Below are 17099 nucleotides of genomic sequence, written 5' to 3' on the forward strand. Positions count from 1 at the left end.
TGATACAGAATAATTCCATGTACCTGACACTGAAAAATGCTGAAGTAAGGTTTTAGAAACAAAGTTCTTCATTAAAATAACATTTTACCACGTAAGGTAGGATTCTAGCATCTTCTGCATTTTTAATAAGCAGCAGTTCAGAGAAAATTTCCATCCTTTTTCTTATCAGAGAGAAAACTCATTTCATGGAGTATTCCATGGAGTTATCAGGGGAATATAGTTATTGTTCACATAGACGGTGACCACTCCATTTATCCATAGAGAATATATTTAGGTACCAGCAAGTCTTGGGTTCTTTCCAAGGCATTGTGGAATTACTTTATGGTGTCTGATTTACTTTAAAGCTTCTTGTTATTGCTGTTCAGAAACAAAATTTATCCTGCACACATCCTGTTTTAAACAAAAATTTGTCCCCTGTTGAACAAAGATAAAGAATATTAGAATATGTTTTTGTGGCCAAAGGTTGTGTTCAAATTAACTGGAAACAAAAACCAATATTTGTGAATTCATGGACTTGGATGGATTGATACAATACAAATTCTGGCTTCAAATGCACAGATTAGTATTACTTACTGGAGAACAGTTAAGGTATAGTCAGGTTATGTAGTCTTGATTTTGTTTTATGCCTTGATTATTTTAATGAAAAATATCAGTTCTGTAAGTTGCTGTGAGCTAGACTACATATATTTCCTTGATTACATGCATATTCTTTCAAGATGTCAATGTCTGGTCATCTTGCTCATGTAAAGTCAACAGTGAAAACAGGGAGTGGTTTCCATGAGCAAGGTGAGGCAGATTTGACATAGAATGAATGCAACATGTATCAATTTTTCATACCTTTGAATTTGGTATGATGTCTGAAAATGTAATATTACAAAAATACTCACTAGTGTTGATGTAAGAACCTTGATTCACAGTGTCCTGGGCTTGCTTTATAAAGACTGGATTTAATTCACCACTGTTTTTGCATTACAGGTTAAATCAGTAGAGCTATTTAATGCATGGAAAACTTGCTAGAATTTGTCAAGATACAAGTGAAATCACCTATTCTCAGCCAGAATTTACTATTTTATTTCACTATAAATATTCTTGGAATGAGAAACCCATATGCAAAGTTGAGACAAAATGAGATCTATTCTGCTATTCCTGAATAGGTCAGGGCAATGTCTTGGGGAATAACTCACTGTTTTATACCTTCTCATATATATAGTCTGGAAATCTCCACAGGAGATGTGAAAAATAACAAGGCTGTTATTTTGTTGCCATAAACTGAAGTGCCTGACAAAGATCATCTGCTCCTTCAACCTTTTCTTAGTGCCCTGTGAGGAGTCTCAGAGGCAGGTGTGTTTCATCCACACGAGGAGTCTGATTTCCAATTACAGCACCTAAAGCATTCCTTACTAACTTGCCAGCAAGTGTAGCATCACCTATACTCTGTCATTAGCATGGGGGATACCTACCTCAATCCAGATGTGCTGAGTGGGTTGGCATATTTATGTAAATAGGTTTATGTAGTCACTTACAGTCTGTTCAGTATAGTCTGTTCTGCAGTCATTTACAGTCTCTTCTGGTTGGAAGATGTAGAGGAATAGGCTTTGTCTTTCAAAAGTCACAAAAATATCATCCAGATGAATTTAATCTCGGGACAGACAGTTTTCCAAACAGCCTGTCACTCAGCGAAACACTTTCCATCTTGTCAAGGCTCTCAAATTTCTGAAGAAAGTAAAAGATCTAAACAAAAATTTGCATCAAGGAGATCAAGCTCAGAGCACCACTGCTAAAAGAGGAACACACTTAGTTTGAAAACCCTGTGTCGGAGCTTTACCTTGACTGATAAATCTGAGGTTGTAGTACCACAAACACTTCTCATGGTGACAAAACCAATAACACTAATCCAAGTTAAAATACTAGTTTTTGGGCTTAGTCCAGTTTTGCTCTGAGTGTAGTGTTCATGGAACCACAGCTGGAGCAATTTGTCCGCTTTGAGTGCATATCAGCACTGTTATCTTTGGCTTGCAGTAGACATGCAAGTCTTCAGCTGGCATCTGAGTAGTAGCTTTCAACATATTAGTGTTGACTGAACAGTCAGAGAAGCAGCTAAATGCCGTTGAGGGTTTGGGTCTATGCGGCACCTCCCACTATAGAGAAACTACAGCACTTATAGCTCTTCATAGAGTGACAATTACTGTTAGTAATTTGGCTTCAAAGTTTTTTCCTCTTAAAAATGTAGAGCAGAATTCACAACTCATCTATTGTATCTTTTTCATAACAAGACAAAAATCAAGTATGTACAATAGAGTCTGAATAACTTTTTCCTGCATGTGCTTTACTCTGAAAATATAGTTAGGTTGATTGGAACAGCCATACTGCTGTCCTTCAGGGGAAGTCTCACCAGGGAACGTGACCACTAGATGGCTGAGAAAGGATACAGTTGATAACAATTTGTAGCAGCATAATCTTAATTTCTATGCTTTATGAAAAAAATTTGCCATGTGCTATATGTAATCTATGTTTAGAAGCAGAGAGCAAATCACTTGCTTGTGTTTATAGATAATTCTCTAGTTTTAGCAGAATTTGAAAAATCAAGGGTCGTTTAGATGAGATGTTGGGGGATATGGTGTAGGGGAGAACTTTGTAGAGTAGGGCTGATGGTTGGACTCGATGATCCCAAGGGTCTTTTCCAACCTGAATGATTCTGTGATTCTAAGTGTGACAGCTGAAACTCTTTAGGGGTAAATCGGACATGAATATTCTTCCATTCCTAACAACCTTAATGCTTCTGCCAGTCAGGATGAGCTATTTGGATTGACTTGGTATATGTAAAGTAATTCAGAATGACTACTTATTGCTATCAAAATATATGTCCTGCTAATAGTTCAGTCAATATGGGCTTACTGTTGTAGAGAAGCCACCTACTGCAGTAATGCAAGACAGCATGTTCAGGCTTGTTCTGTTGCCTGACAACCTTGACATAACTGTGCTATTTCCTCTGTTTGTGTAACAGTCCCTGGCTACAACACACATCCTTGGGCAAGAATTTTCATCTTACTGTTCCCAAATGGCCTTCATATAACTTGCTGTGCACACATGACCTGAGCATTACAGAAATAACTACACAAATCCTAAAACTTAGCAGGGCAGCTAGCTGTCCTTTGTAACCCAGAATCAATTAGTTTATTGTACTTTAGTTTGGATTGAGCTAATACCATAGCTTTTCACTTTACACAACGCTACAGTACTACTGCTAAGAATTTATTTTACATAGGAGAAGTACTGCCTGCTTTTAGTCTTCTTTGGTTGTGATCTGCTGGTGGCAAGTGTGGCTGGTACTGCATCTAAGATTAGATTTTCCCTTAAGTGAAACATTAGAAATTCTTGGGATTCCTTCTGCAGTGTAACCTACATTGTTCCCCACCTCTGCAGCCTAGAAACTAAGCAGTCTCCTCTTCCTCAGGGAAAGATTTGATTCCTCACTGCTCTGTTTCCTACATTACTCACTATTCCATTCAAATTTTCATTGTGAAAATTTTTCACAATAGCAATCAGCCACTGGAATAATCTCCCCAGGGAAGTGGTTGATTCCCCAGCATTGGCCACTTCTAAGATTCAGCTAGACAGGGTGCTGGGCCACCTTGTATAGACTGTGCCTTTGCCAGAAAGATTAGACCAGATGATCCTTGAGATCCCTCCCAACCTCGTACCCTGTGATTCTAGAATACCTTCAGAACATTTTGCCAGTTGCCTTGGTAGTGACAAGCAACCTGCCTTTCATTTTGGTTTTCAACTATCATAACAAGATTATTGCTCATCTCTAACAGTGGTGCTGCCATTAATGATGCTCCTTTTTGAGTTAGTCTGAAGCGTGATGTTGAAGATCAGTAATCACTATAGATACATTTTTATGACGTTATTGGAGAATGTTTTTAACTTACCAGATCTTTTTCTGTCAGTGTGAACATTTTTGTATTTTGCTGAGGTTAGAGATCTGAAAGAGAAGCCAACAGACTTTTCATTATGGTCTCCTGTCACATGTAAAATTGTATTTCTGTTTCATAGAGGGAATTAACAAACTGTCTTTATAGGGAAATATGTATTGTGGTATGTACTAATCTTTTCAGATGCTTTTTCAGACCTAAAGGAACAGAATTTTTAAACATTTTATATCTAGGTGACAGTAAGATTGCCTTTAACTTTGTCTTTGAATTTACATCAGCAATAAGGCCATAGCATACCCCTAAGTTTTGGAAAAGTTTGTAATCATTCTTGAGTGCTATGTTCCCATCTGCAACCTGAGAAATGTTCTCTCAGGGTTTTCAATGTATTCTTAATCAATGGATTTTGTGACCTACATACATTCCAAATAATGCTATACTTGTCTAAACTTAAGGGTCTGACACCATTTGAGATGTTCTAAGGGTATTCAAGACAATAACACAAGACTGACAAATATGACATAAGACCTGTTGAAGATAGGTATCCTTGTAGAGCAGCACCTTGGTTGAGAGCAGGGTCTTGGCTGGTGTATGTGATTACTCATGCAGCATATATAGTTCCTTTTGCAGCTGAATTTATCATAGACCTGAAGTGTTCTTAAGTTGACACCTGGGAGTGAGTCTCAGTGTCTGAGCTAGATAAAACCCCGTTTCTGATGCTACCTCTTCAGCTGTCTCAAGTGTTATGTGAAATTACTCCAGTTTGTAGATTGTCTGGAAATACTCCAAGCTTCCCTTTGTGCCAAATGATGAATAATAGTAACAGTGTTGTGATGTCTCATATAAACAAACCACATTAACTTGACTCTTCATACTTCCTAAATTAGAACTACAGTAATATACAGGAATTACAGATATTTTCCAATATCTGTAACCTTCGTAAGTTCTCATGACTTACTTTAAAGCAAGAGAAACTAGCTGCTTTCCAAAGTTTACCTCCGTTATCCTTGATAACAGGAAAGCAAACAGTGTCAGTTTTAACTATGAGTGTCACAGCTTGGAAAGTTCATTTGTCAAACAAGTTTTCCCTCTTACAGCAAGAGCAAGGAGACCATCCTCTGAAGTATTGCTGTGTATTTATAGCATCTTAAATACACGCCACTGAGGAAGGACAAGTAATGGAAAAAATAACAGTCAAGAACTGAGGGGAAAAATGATTCAAGTGGGAAGCTAATTAGCTTTTGTTTGTATTGGGCCTTTATAGTTTTATACTGTTAGGTGTAGTAAAAATCTCAAAAGTGATAGCTATGCAATCTCCAATTTTCTAAAAATTAATGATGTTGGAACTGGTGCAAATTAATGGTGGAAAATCTAAAAATTGGAGGTAATGAGAGTAATCATGACATTCTTTTTCACAATCCTGAGGAAGATTCCCTGGAATGAGAAAGGACAAACATAGTATTTTTCTCAAGGAAAGTGTGACCTGGAGGATTGCAAATCATTTGGCCTAACTTTGATAACCAGAAAGATATAAACAATTAATGTTACATCACAAGTGGTGAGAGGATAAAGAAACTAAAAGAAAGCAAACAGATTTTTCAGGAACATATTTTGTCAATTCAGCATGATTTCCTACATTAGCAGAGTAAGTGGTTGAGTGTTTTAGGGAGAAGCAGTAGACACAGCTTGATGATAGTAGAACTTTTGATGTTATGTTACTTTCTCTTAAATCGAGGAGATGTGGTCCAGATTAAATCACAGTTAAGAATAGTTGGCAGTGCCTTCAGTTATAAATTGAAAAGTTACTTTAGATGGAATCCTTATACAGGCCCATTTCTTTATTTTGTACTTTTAATAATGTCAGATTAATATAGGCTATACTTAACAAAATTTCTGGGTTTTATCAACCTGGGAAGGGCTGCAAGCATTATAAATGATAAAACTAGAAGTTAAAATTTTCCTGGTGATTTAGAGAAATAGCCTGAGATCAACAAGAAGAAATTCAATTAAGAAAAGCACAAGTAATAAATGCACAAATATAAAGAAAAGAATAACTGACCTTATGAATGCTGTTAAAGAGAAAGTGGAGAATCTTAAGGCAACAATGGGATGTGAATCAAACCGCTTACCTAACAGAATACTATGGGGTGTGAAAGATTCAGTCAGACAGTTTGAGCAGTTGCTGTTCCTTAGTGGGGAGTTACTGCATCTCGGCTGAGACATAATAACTGACTGCAGTTACATTCGTAGTCCCCTGCAGTGTAAAATAAAATGCATTACCTTAATCTCTTTCTTTTCTCATGACATTCCTAATGATCTGGGTCAACAAAGCTACTGTGAAAAAAAGCAGAGGTCATCTTGGTAAGCATGAAGACGAACGTGTGTGATACCTGAGTTAATCATTTCACTGTACGAAGTAGCTATGAGACCTCAGGTGAGTGCTGCATCTATGTTTGCACACCACACTTGAAGAAAGATAGAGATAAGATAGGGGTGGGGGCAGAGATCTGAAAACATGATTTGTGAGTAGAGATTGAACCTTCAATCTCTACTCACAAATGAAAAGATGTGATCAGCTGTTCTCCTTGACCACAAGGCAAAATGATTTATCTCAATTTATTTCCCCCTAACATAAAGTACCATTAAAAAGCACTTTAGTAGTGTTTTCAATGCAAAAGGAATTGTACTACATGTAAGCAATTGCTTTCACAATATAAAATATGGTGTGAACAAACAGTATTTCAGAGATTGTCATAACATGCATTTTGATATTTTCCTTTATCAACAAAACAACATGAAGTTCTCAAATGTGTTAACAGGTATGACAGTAGAGCTGCTCTTTTGTTTCTTGAGTTGGATCCCAGCAGTGAGGGAATGGTTAGCAACAGACTGTGCAGGAAAAGAACAGAACTAGGTGCAACACCTGAATGCCACAGGGAGTTCCTCTCCGTTGGCATTCCCCTCACCCAGCTGTACGGCAAACAACTCCACCACCTCCTCTTTCACTTCCTCCTCTAAATTAATCTGAGGTACTCAGCCCCCTCAGACATCTTCCACATTTCATCCATCAGCAACCTCACACACTTCCCCATCCTGAGAACATCTATGTAGGAGCAGGCACCTACCCTCGGCAGTGGTAGAGAATGTACTGTGTCATTCATGAGGTGATGTATAATTTTATGGAAATTAATTTATTAAAGAGTTCACACAGTATTTCACAGGGAATGCCACATGCTGCTGAATCACCATCATCTGTTCCTGTAACATATGCTCCATATGACTCCATTTTATAATAGTATTTTAATTTTTATAAATATTTTAATATTAATATTAATGTGAAGACTTATACATTCAGGGCCACACCTTGTCATTAGAGTGTATCAGAACTCCCCAATATCTGTAATGTGTGGTCAGAAAGCTATGGTCATCTGCATGGCTGTTTCTGCAAATTTAGAGTGAAAATTTTTCTAAAGCAAAGATCAAACTCTGAATTTACATTTGATCTTGTACAGCAAGTGTGAAGTTGTCTGAACAACACTGGCTTGGATTTTATATTTTACTTGTATAATGTGACTAATTGTTTTAAGACTATCCACTGCGTTGTTGTAGAGGACAGCCCCACACTAGATACTATATAATCAAACACAATATAAAGGTCCCTCCACTTCAGAAAGATTGTAATTAAGAGATCAGCCATAACAGGTAACTGGTATAAGCCTGTAGATGAAAATCAGGGGTTTAAGTGAAGGCAGAATAATACTCAATTCCTACCAAGTTAAGAGGAGCTATGATATTTGGAAACATTCAGGGAGCAAAACTAAGTATTGCAAGAGTGCAGTTTTCTGCATGCGTTTCAGTGGAAAGGAGTGTGTATGTGTGTGTATAAAAATATAAATAAATCACTTTTAATATTTTTTTCCACTGCAGCCTACCTGGAAAATTTATCAGATAATTATTTTCCATGATTTAGTGCCTATTAAATGAAGTACTTGGTACCTCTCTTAGCTGTCAGTGTCTTGTAGAGAGTTCCTTAATAGCAAAGTGATAGATGTTGAACAGAGAAGGGCATGTCCTTAGAATCATAGAATAATTTAGGTTGGAAAAGACCTTTAAGATCATCAAGTCCAACCGTAAACCTAACACTGCCAAGTCCACCACTAAGCCATGTCCTGAAGTGCCACAGCTACACATCCCCTCCAGGAATGGTGACTCAACCACTTCCCTGGGCAGCCTGTTCCAATGCTTGACAATGCTTTCAGTGAAGAAATTTTCCTAATATCCAATCTAAACCTCCCCTGGAACAACTTGAAGCCATTTCCTCTTGTCCTATTGCTTGTTACTTGGAAGAAGAGACTGACACCCACCTCGCTACAACCTCCATTCAGGTAGTTGTAGAGAGCAAGAAGGTCACTCCTGAGCCTCCTTTTCTCCAGGCTAAACAACCCCAGTTTCCTCAGCTGGTCCTCATAGGTTTTGTGCTCTAGACCCTTCACCAGCTTCGTTGCCCTTCTTTGGACACACTACAAGGAGCCCAAAGTTGAACACAACATTCAAGGTGTGGCCTCACCAGGGCCGAGCACAGGGGTACAATCACTTCCCTAGTCCTGCTGGCCACACTATTTCTCGTGGTTATAGGACCACTACAGTAACAGTTCTTTATAAAGAAAAAATAATTAGTGAATTGTAGGGAAAAATACGATGGTCCTAGAACAGTTTTCTACTGCTGATAAAGCCTGCCCATTGTGGATGTTTTTCTTGAGTCTACCCCCATGTGTCTGTGAATTTTTCCATAGTCATGCCTAGTCAATAGACTGAGAAACGGAGATGACCTACTGCAAGTCATTTAATTTAGTATATATTAGAGCCACAGACACTTACCTTGTCTGATATACTCTAGCCGTGAATCATAATTATTGCTGTAGGTGAATGTTCAGGCAGCAGTCAGTAGAAATCAATTGACTGTATAGTATTTTGTGACGTGAGAAATGGAACATGGAAAAGCTGGACTTAGACTCTGCAAACTCTTCCCAGTTCCTCAAGGTAATTGTATTGCTATGAACACAGCTAATCCTAAAAGCACACAAACACCTGATAACCTACATGCACCTCAGACTAGAAAGGAGGATCTCACTTAATTGGTGAGAAAATAGAAGAAAATGTTTCTGGCTTGCCTCAAGATTTACTGGTTGTTTTTGCAACTAAACACTTTGTAATTGTTGATTTTAACCTTTCACATGGCCACGTTATCATGTTATGTTCCTAGCTGCCAACTTTACTTAAATACGTTGCAGTAGGGAGCAAATCTCTAAATCAAACATGGTAGTTGATTCATATTAGGAAAACCAACAGTATAATCAAGTATCTGATTTAGCCAGTTGCAATGGAATATTTGTCTGTAGGCAATGTAAGTCAGGAGTACATTTTCTGAAGAGTAATTCAAACATTTTAAATTGGATTAATTTAGTCGTTTTCATCATAAATGCATTTGCAGAAAAGGTGATGGTATTATGTAAAGTTTTACTTAATGCAGATTTCTTTAGTTGGAAACCTGACTTTATAATACTCAACTCCTCCTTTCATTTAAAAAAAATTGCTATTTTATGATTTTTTTTCATTGATTGTTTTATTTTTTTAAAAGCATCATTAAGGTATTTTCTGGATTTTTTTTTCATAATTCATGAATAACAGACTTCTTCCTACTAGAAAGATTCACTGAAAACTAACCTTCATGCTAAAGCTTATTAATAAGAAACCTGAAAATAAAGTTCCTATTATTTTAAAAATAATTTTAGCTGCGTTTATGCTATATATACATGGAAATAATTTTGTCTGATTTGTTTTTCTCAAAAACAAAAACTTTGTCTCTTGAAAGTAAGGCATTAAATTGATACAAATAGGCTCTCAACTGCTAGTCAGTTTTGAAAGCTTTGGTCTATGTATAACTGTTCTCACATAGACAAACTCACATCATTACAATACCTTATCTTTAAAGAACTTTATAACGCTTATGGGAGTACAACGCTGAATTTAACAAAATTAGTTTTGTATTGTTCAAAATATAGTAAATGCAAATGCTTGTCTTGTAGTATACCTTCATTTATTTTCTTTTATCTGTCCAACCTACTTTCTGTAATGTTTTTCATTGGGAGAGTGGCCACCTATGGTGGCTGTTTATCCCGATGTGTACATCTCTGGGTAGACAGCTTCAGTCTGTAATCCAAACAGAAATTTTCACTTAAACAAACCCAAGTCTGCTGATCCTATCTCAGCAGGTGTAAATTAAGAAGCTAGTGGAGTTGATGATAGTTTACAGGCTCACAAGCTCCAGAGCTAAAATACTTGGCAAGCTTATATATATTAGGGGACTATTCTAATTAACAAAGGACATGGTAATCCAAAATAAGTGTGTAATTGCTGACAAATTATATTTAACTGCTTTAAAAGCATGATTCAAGATAACATATATAACATATAAAATAGGATGCCCCAAGTACAGCACATAGAAATTCTAGAATCATTGCAGAACCTTTTAATTAGTAGAATGTTACTTTTACCTTAAAAAACAGATGAGGAAGTTGGTGCAGAAAATGAGTATAGGGTCACTGGGAGGAGGGACAGTCAAAAAAGCCTATTAGTTCAGCATTTATGGATCAAGTGTCATGGTTCTCAAGTTCACAACGTTTGTCTTCCATCTGTGCCAGACATCCTGTTCTTGTATTCAGAAACCTCCCAAGTTAACAGCAGAAATTAACTTAGTGTTGAAAAACTACTGACTAAGAAGCTACCTTTTCAGAATGCTGCAGCATTTTTTAGGTAGATATACACAGTATTTCATGTGGTGTTATTAGCAGAAGTCCAAAATGAAAAGTTAAATAATGTAATCCTCTACAAATAAAAGATACTCCTGTGAGAAACTGCTAACAGGTGGGATAGTGTAGAAAAATGCAGTGGGAAAAACATTTTTTTGTTTGTTTCATTCTTGATATCTTTTCTCTGTACACGCAGATTTTGGCAGAATTTGGGACTGTGGGCTGAAGTCAGTCTAGCTATGTTTATCTTATATGTCTGGGAAGACAGAGAAATTGCCAGGAACAGAAAGCCAGGAATTTTTTCAAAACGTATATGCTATCTCATTTTTCTGTGCTTTCTCTGCAGTGTGTATCCTTTTTTAGCAAAATAGTTTATATATTGTAGATAATAAATGGAAACACTGTAATGTAGATGAACAGTTATTTTGTGTAGTGGCAATTATTTTTACTGACACTGATACTTCCATCCCATTTGCAGACATACACATAAACACAGACATTTGTATTGTCTTTCTATGCTTTGCAAGCCCCTTCCCCAAATACTAGATTAGTGTCTGCCTTTAATATGATAACAGTAGAAAACAGTATTACTGTGTTCATAGTGGGAAACTTTTCAGTAAGTTAACTACTCTAGGTTGTACTTTTAGCAGTATTTCTTCCTTTAGGTTTAAATTCAGCACATTGTTAAGTTAAAGCCTGCTGCTTCTCTGTAAAGCACTGCCTTCAGGAGGAATTTTTCTGTGAAAATTTGCTAACTGATGCCTTCAAAGTCAAATCTGGTGCTCAAATAAAGACCTTCAATATAATGTAAGGCTGACATGAAAGAGAAGGAGCAAATGTGCTGTTGGAGCATCTTTGGGTGTTCCACACTATTCGGATGGTTTGTGGGAAAATGCCAGGCTCCTCATTGAACTGGTGTTGGGGACTGTGGATGCAGTAGATTTGCAAGTGTTGAGCTGAGTAGCTCGTGCATCATCTTAAGTCCAAACTAGGACTTGAGGCTGCTCCACATCTTTTTGTTGAAGTTGGGAGCAAGAGAAGGTTTCCACTGCATAATCTGGGTGATGTCTACATTGCACACTGTGGGGCTCAGCAGAAATCTCATTGCTGGTTGCTGCCTGAATGAACTAGCTCAGGGAGTGTAGTACAATCTTGGCACAGTAGCTCCATGTGGACTAATGTAACCCCATTTCTCTCTGCTGCTGCTCTAGACCCAAGATTGCTCCTGTAGACTTAGGTCCCATATCTCCAAGCTATCTTGTCTGCACAAGGGAAAAACTATGCTTTGTTTTCAGAATCACTGTCTTATCAGGACAATAAGGAGTGTGGTACTACATACTGTGTGTCTCCTGGAGACAGCTGATGTGCTATGGAAAGGGAAGAGTCAAAGACCTTCTGTTTATGGCTGCTTTGGTGACAATGCTGCCGTGCGCTGCATTTACATTGAGTCAGATGGCACTGTACAAAAGTAATAGCTAACAAGTTCTTAATGATTAAAAAGTGATACTTAATAGCATAATAATGTCATTCAATTACTTTATTATTGATAATAGAATGAGGAGGGATTGGCATCACTTGCTGACTTTATGCAAATACATTTTTTAAAAGCATGTGGAAAACAGAACCACAAGTGGGTGTTTGCAGGGCTGAGCGGGGAGAGCCTGAACAAACCGGGATTCTTCATTTCCTGGCGTAACTTCTTGTGAAAAGATCTGTGGGAAACTGGGATTTTGTGGCCCATCTTTATCTGAGGGCAAGAACTGTTCTGCAAGGAAGTTTTTCTGATTGATGTTTGCCTATTCTGTTACAGGGCTGGGTTTTTTTAGTGTTAATAGGACAAGGTACATTGAGAAAATACTCAGATTCCGTGCAATTTAATTTAGCACAAAATGCCAAAAAAGTTTAGGTTTCAGGCTTCTGCTAGACCACCTGTCTTGGTTTCCTAGCCTTCTGGCCTCTGTCTGCCCTGTAGATGACAGATTAGCTGTGAACATCCTCTATAAAAGGAAATAGTGTTCTATAAAATTCACACCAGGTCTTCCAATTTAGTATCAGAGTCAGGACATCCTAAAATAAAATTTGTTTCAAAAATAGGTCAGGGGGGTGTCAGGGTTAAAAGCAAACAATCTACTGATGTCAGTTTATTCTGTGAGAAAACATGCATGGAAAAGGGGTTTAGTGTCTTGTTCAGGTGCAGTAGTTTTTTGCTGATGGGGAGTAAAGCAAAGCAAAACAATAATAGCATGTTCCGTGAATCGAGTGTGATAAAGAAGAGTTCCTATATAGCAAAACAGGAAGTTTAAAAAAGGCCAAACAATTGATCTTTGAGGACAGGAACGATATTTTAATTTTAACCTTTTTGTTTTGATTTTAATTTAGAATTTACAAAGCAATGCAAATCATTGCCAGTAAACAGCATTTTAGTGCATTCAGTGCACACATGTTGATACATTGAGATATGAAGATATTTTGGATATTTAATTTTCTTTCTGGAAATGAAATACTGAGAGTTTTACCTACCTGAGGTGTGTAAATCAGGATGTTTATCTGCTTACACTACTCATTATCTTCTCAATATATTTTTTCTATGAATTGTACAGCAAAACCTTCATGTAAGCTTTCCCGAGAATTTTATTCTAAGGACTTTTTTCCCTTCCTTTGTTAAAATGTGTCTTTTGGAAGTATTATTTTCCAGATCTCATCTGTGGTTGAGGGTGGTTTGTTTTGGAAGTCTCAGCAAAAACAATCACTGTCTGACATTGTTAGTAGTCTTTGGTCAAAAATTGAACTGTACCTTGACAGACATCGTATCTAGGCATTTGCATCTTGAATCTATTTTTTTTTACAAATATTGTTGCCATTTTTCTACTATAATAAAATAGTCTAGCTTTATGTAATTGATAATTAGATAATACAATCTGATACTGTTAATCTAATTGTAATTTTAAAACTGTGTCCTGTGGTGAAAATTATGCTAATACATAATTGAATAATACATGATACAATGTATTACCGCTTTATATAAGTGCACCATTTATTTTTTATATTACTTCAATATTCAGAATAAGCTTACAGTCTTAGATATTTACTCTTCAATATTGGAAAAAAAAAAGTTTTTGGCTCTCAGGTAAGTACTGTCATTATTAACATTTATGTTCTATCTCTTTTGAATATTTGACTTCAACTTCCAGCCACTGAGTCTTGCTGTATCTTTGCTGCTAGCCTGAAAAATGCTATAGTGCCAGTGTTCTCCATCTGGGTACTTAAAGAAATCGCTTCAGCTTTTCTCTGTTAAGCTGGAAAGATTGAGTTTCTGGAGTCCTGCACCATCAAACCTCTGAATCATTCCTGTACTTGTTTTTGATGTCATTGTAGTTGATCAATGTTCTTTTTAATATGTTAGCTTTAAAATGGGTTACGCTTTTCTAAAAAAGATGCAGCACTGCCAGACACAGAGATAATGCAACTTCTGTGCTCCTGTTTTCTGCTTCTGCTTCATACTCCTCTTTTTAAACATCCCAGAATCACAGTAGCCCCTCTGGGCACAGAATTGTCTAAAAAAAATCCATGTTCATTTGATGATCCTTTTCAGTGTTTCTGATTACCAGAGCAGAAGTCATTGTCTTTGTTCCTATGCATGACTTTACATTTGCTTATCTTAAAAAGCATTGGGATTGCTTGTGTCCACGTTACCATGTGATCTTGATTGCTCTGTATCAGTGAACTCTACCCTTACTGTTATTTGCCTTCTCCTTAGCCTTCACATCTTTTGTGATGACTTTGTTTTCTTCCAGAAGTGTTAAGTTGTAGGAGATAAGAACTGATCCTATGGAATCCCATTAAAAACACAGCTTATGTCCAGATACTATGTGGCTATGTGAGTCCAGTGCTGAGCAATATTGTGCTTATAAGCACGTGCCACTGTTTCAGATGGGAATTACACAGCCAGCCTGACCTTTGACTGGCCAGCACAGCATATGGGTGGAGCAGGTATGAAAGTGCCTTCATTTGATGATCTGAATATGTTGCACTGACACTATTTATTATTATCAACCCGACTTTTAATGTCATCAGAAAAATCTATCAAACCAATTGCCATGATCTAATGTAAACACACCTAAAGTAACATATAATTACCATTCTTAGCATTTTTATTGACTGAGTCCTGCTTCAGGAACTGTTTTATCAAGGATTTTTAAGAGATTGGCAGGCCCTATAGTATTGAAGTTATCCCAATTATATTTGTTAATAGTGACACAGACTGTCTTTCTTTCAGTGTCCTGAATCATTCTCTGACCTGAAAATTGAGAAGCATTCTTCAGAGTTCTTCTGCCATATGTTTTTCTAACTCATGGTCCCGACCTGTTGATCAAAATATATCCAACTTTAGTAAGCTTTTTACAGAAGACTTCTTCATTACCATTGAAATAAAATAGAATATCATCAACCTTATTGTATGACTGCATCTGATTATCCATGCATAAAACAGGTTAGTGAACTATTCATTGTACATTTCTACTGTGTCCACATTATCACTGAGGACTGATAGTAATACCATTCCATTGCCTTTATTCTTAGTTTACTTAGAAATCATTCTCAATCTTTTCTCATCACAGTTCTTTTATTGCTGGTTTTTATGATTGTCATTAATTTTCTTCTATGTAATGTTATTTACTTGTAAAATTGTCTCTCAGATTGTGGCTTTTTGAACAACTGGCTCATTTCCAAATTATTATGCTTTAAAAAAAAATTTTCTTGCAACTTGTTTCACTAAACTATGTTTAGCTTTGTTAAGCTGACCCTTTAAATGATACATATATGCATCTCTATATGCATGTGCATGCACATGTATACAGAATCACAGAATCATCTAGGTTGGAAGGGACCTTGAAGATCATCTAGTCCAGCCGTTAACCTAGCACTAACAGATCCCAACTACACCATATCCCTAAGTGCTATGTCAACCCACGTCTCGAACACCTCCAGGGATGGGGACTCCACCACCTCCCTGGGCAGCCCATTCCAACGCCTAACTACTATACGTATATATGCAGATGACTGTTTTGTGGTACCTTTCACAGCATAAAATGGTCTCCAACCAGTTTCATTTGCACCTTTTATTTGGTCTTTAATTTCTAAGCATAAATTTCGTAACACTGAGCCCTGTTTATATTTGTTATCATTAAGGGCAGCGTAACGAGTGTAATTTTTCTATGCCAAAAATTCTCAAACTTTTGTTTTCAAGATCTAAAAACTATAAATCCCATGTAAAGCTCAGGTCTTATTATTGGTAGTGCCTCCTAATCCCATTTAAGATTTCTGAACATTCTCACAAGATTTTGTAACCCATCTTTTCCTAACTGTAGTTGCAATTTCACAACCTTCCCCCGTCTTCATAAGTGTAGGTTTTAGAAGAGAGTGGATAACACCAAATGAAACCTGCTACTCTCTATTTGCATCCTTGATTTGCTCAGGGCTTAGGCAATACCTCAGGGAAGAATGCTGCTGGAAGTCTCAAGGGAGCTACATAATAAAAATGAGTTGATCTTTGACAGAACGAATTGAACTTTAGTGATGATCATGTTCCTGTTTCTTTGAATCAGTAGATAACACCCTGTAGTTTGGTGCAGAGCTGTACACTGTTGAAAGGGTTTTTCACATCTTCTTGAGATGCAAGTTCAGCAACACACAGTATCACCCCTCGGCCGGTCCCAGCAGCGTCCCCATCTCCTCAGGAGCACAGGGGAACAGTCTCCCTCTGGGGCAGATCTGGGATTGAAAAACCTTCAGTGCTTAGTCTGGCATCCAGTCTGAGTCTGCTTGAGGACATGGGGGTCTGGCAATCGCTCAGCTGGTTTAGGATCACAGAACACATGATGTTCTGATTTAGCCAACTGCCTGAGCTAGACAAAGAAGAGAAAGAGGGAAATCTCTCTACTTGCTTTATTAGGGCAGTTATCAATCCAGAATAGCCCAAAAGGCAGAAGGTCTGTAGTGTTTCCATTTCAAGTAATGCAGGTCCTTTTTAAGAGCACAAATAAAGAGACCTTGTAGGAGCAGTTTATTGAAAGAGGAGTACTGGGAAAGTAGAACAGGTCCTCCTCGGCCACAAATGCTTGACCTCTTTGTATTCTTTTAATCAGATGGCTGCATTTTCACCTTTATTTATTTACTTAATGCACTTAGACAAGAACAAGGGAACCTTGATGTTGCCTTTTTTTTTTTTTTTTTTTTTTTTTGTCATTGTGTAGCTCACAGATATTTGTTGCATCTGTTTCCTGTTAAGGAAGCTTAGTGCTGCCTTTTGTCCAGCAGGTGGAAGACTTGCTGCAGTATGTATAGCTCAGCAACCAGTCTA

This window comes from Strix uralensis, chromosome 1 (genome assembly GCF_047716275.1).
Source record: "Strix uralensis isolate ZFMK-TIS-50842 chromosome 1, bStrUra1, whole genome shotgun sequence".
Taxonomy (NCBI): domain Eukaryota; kingdom Metazoa; phylum Chordata; class Aves; order Strigiformes; family Strigidae; genus Strix; species Strix uralensis.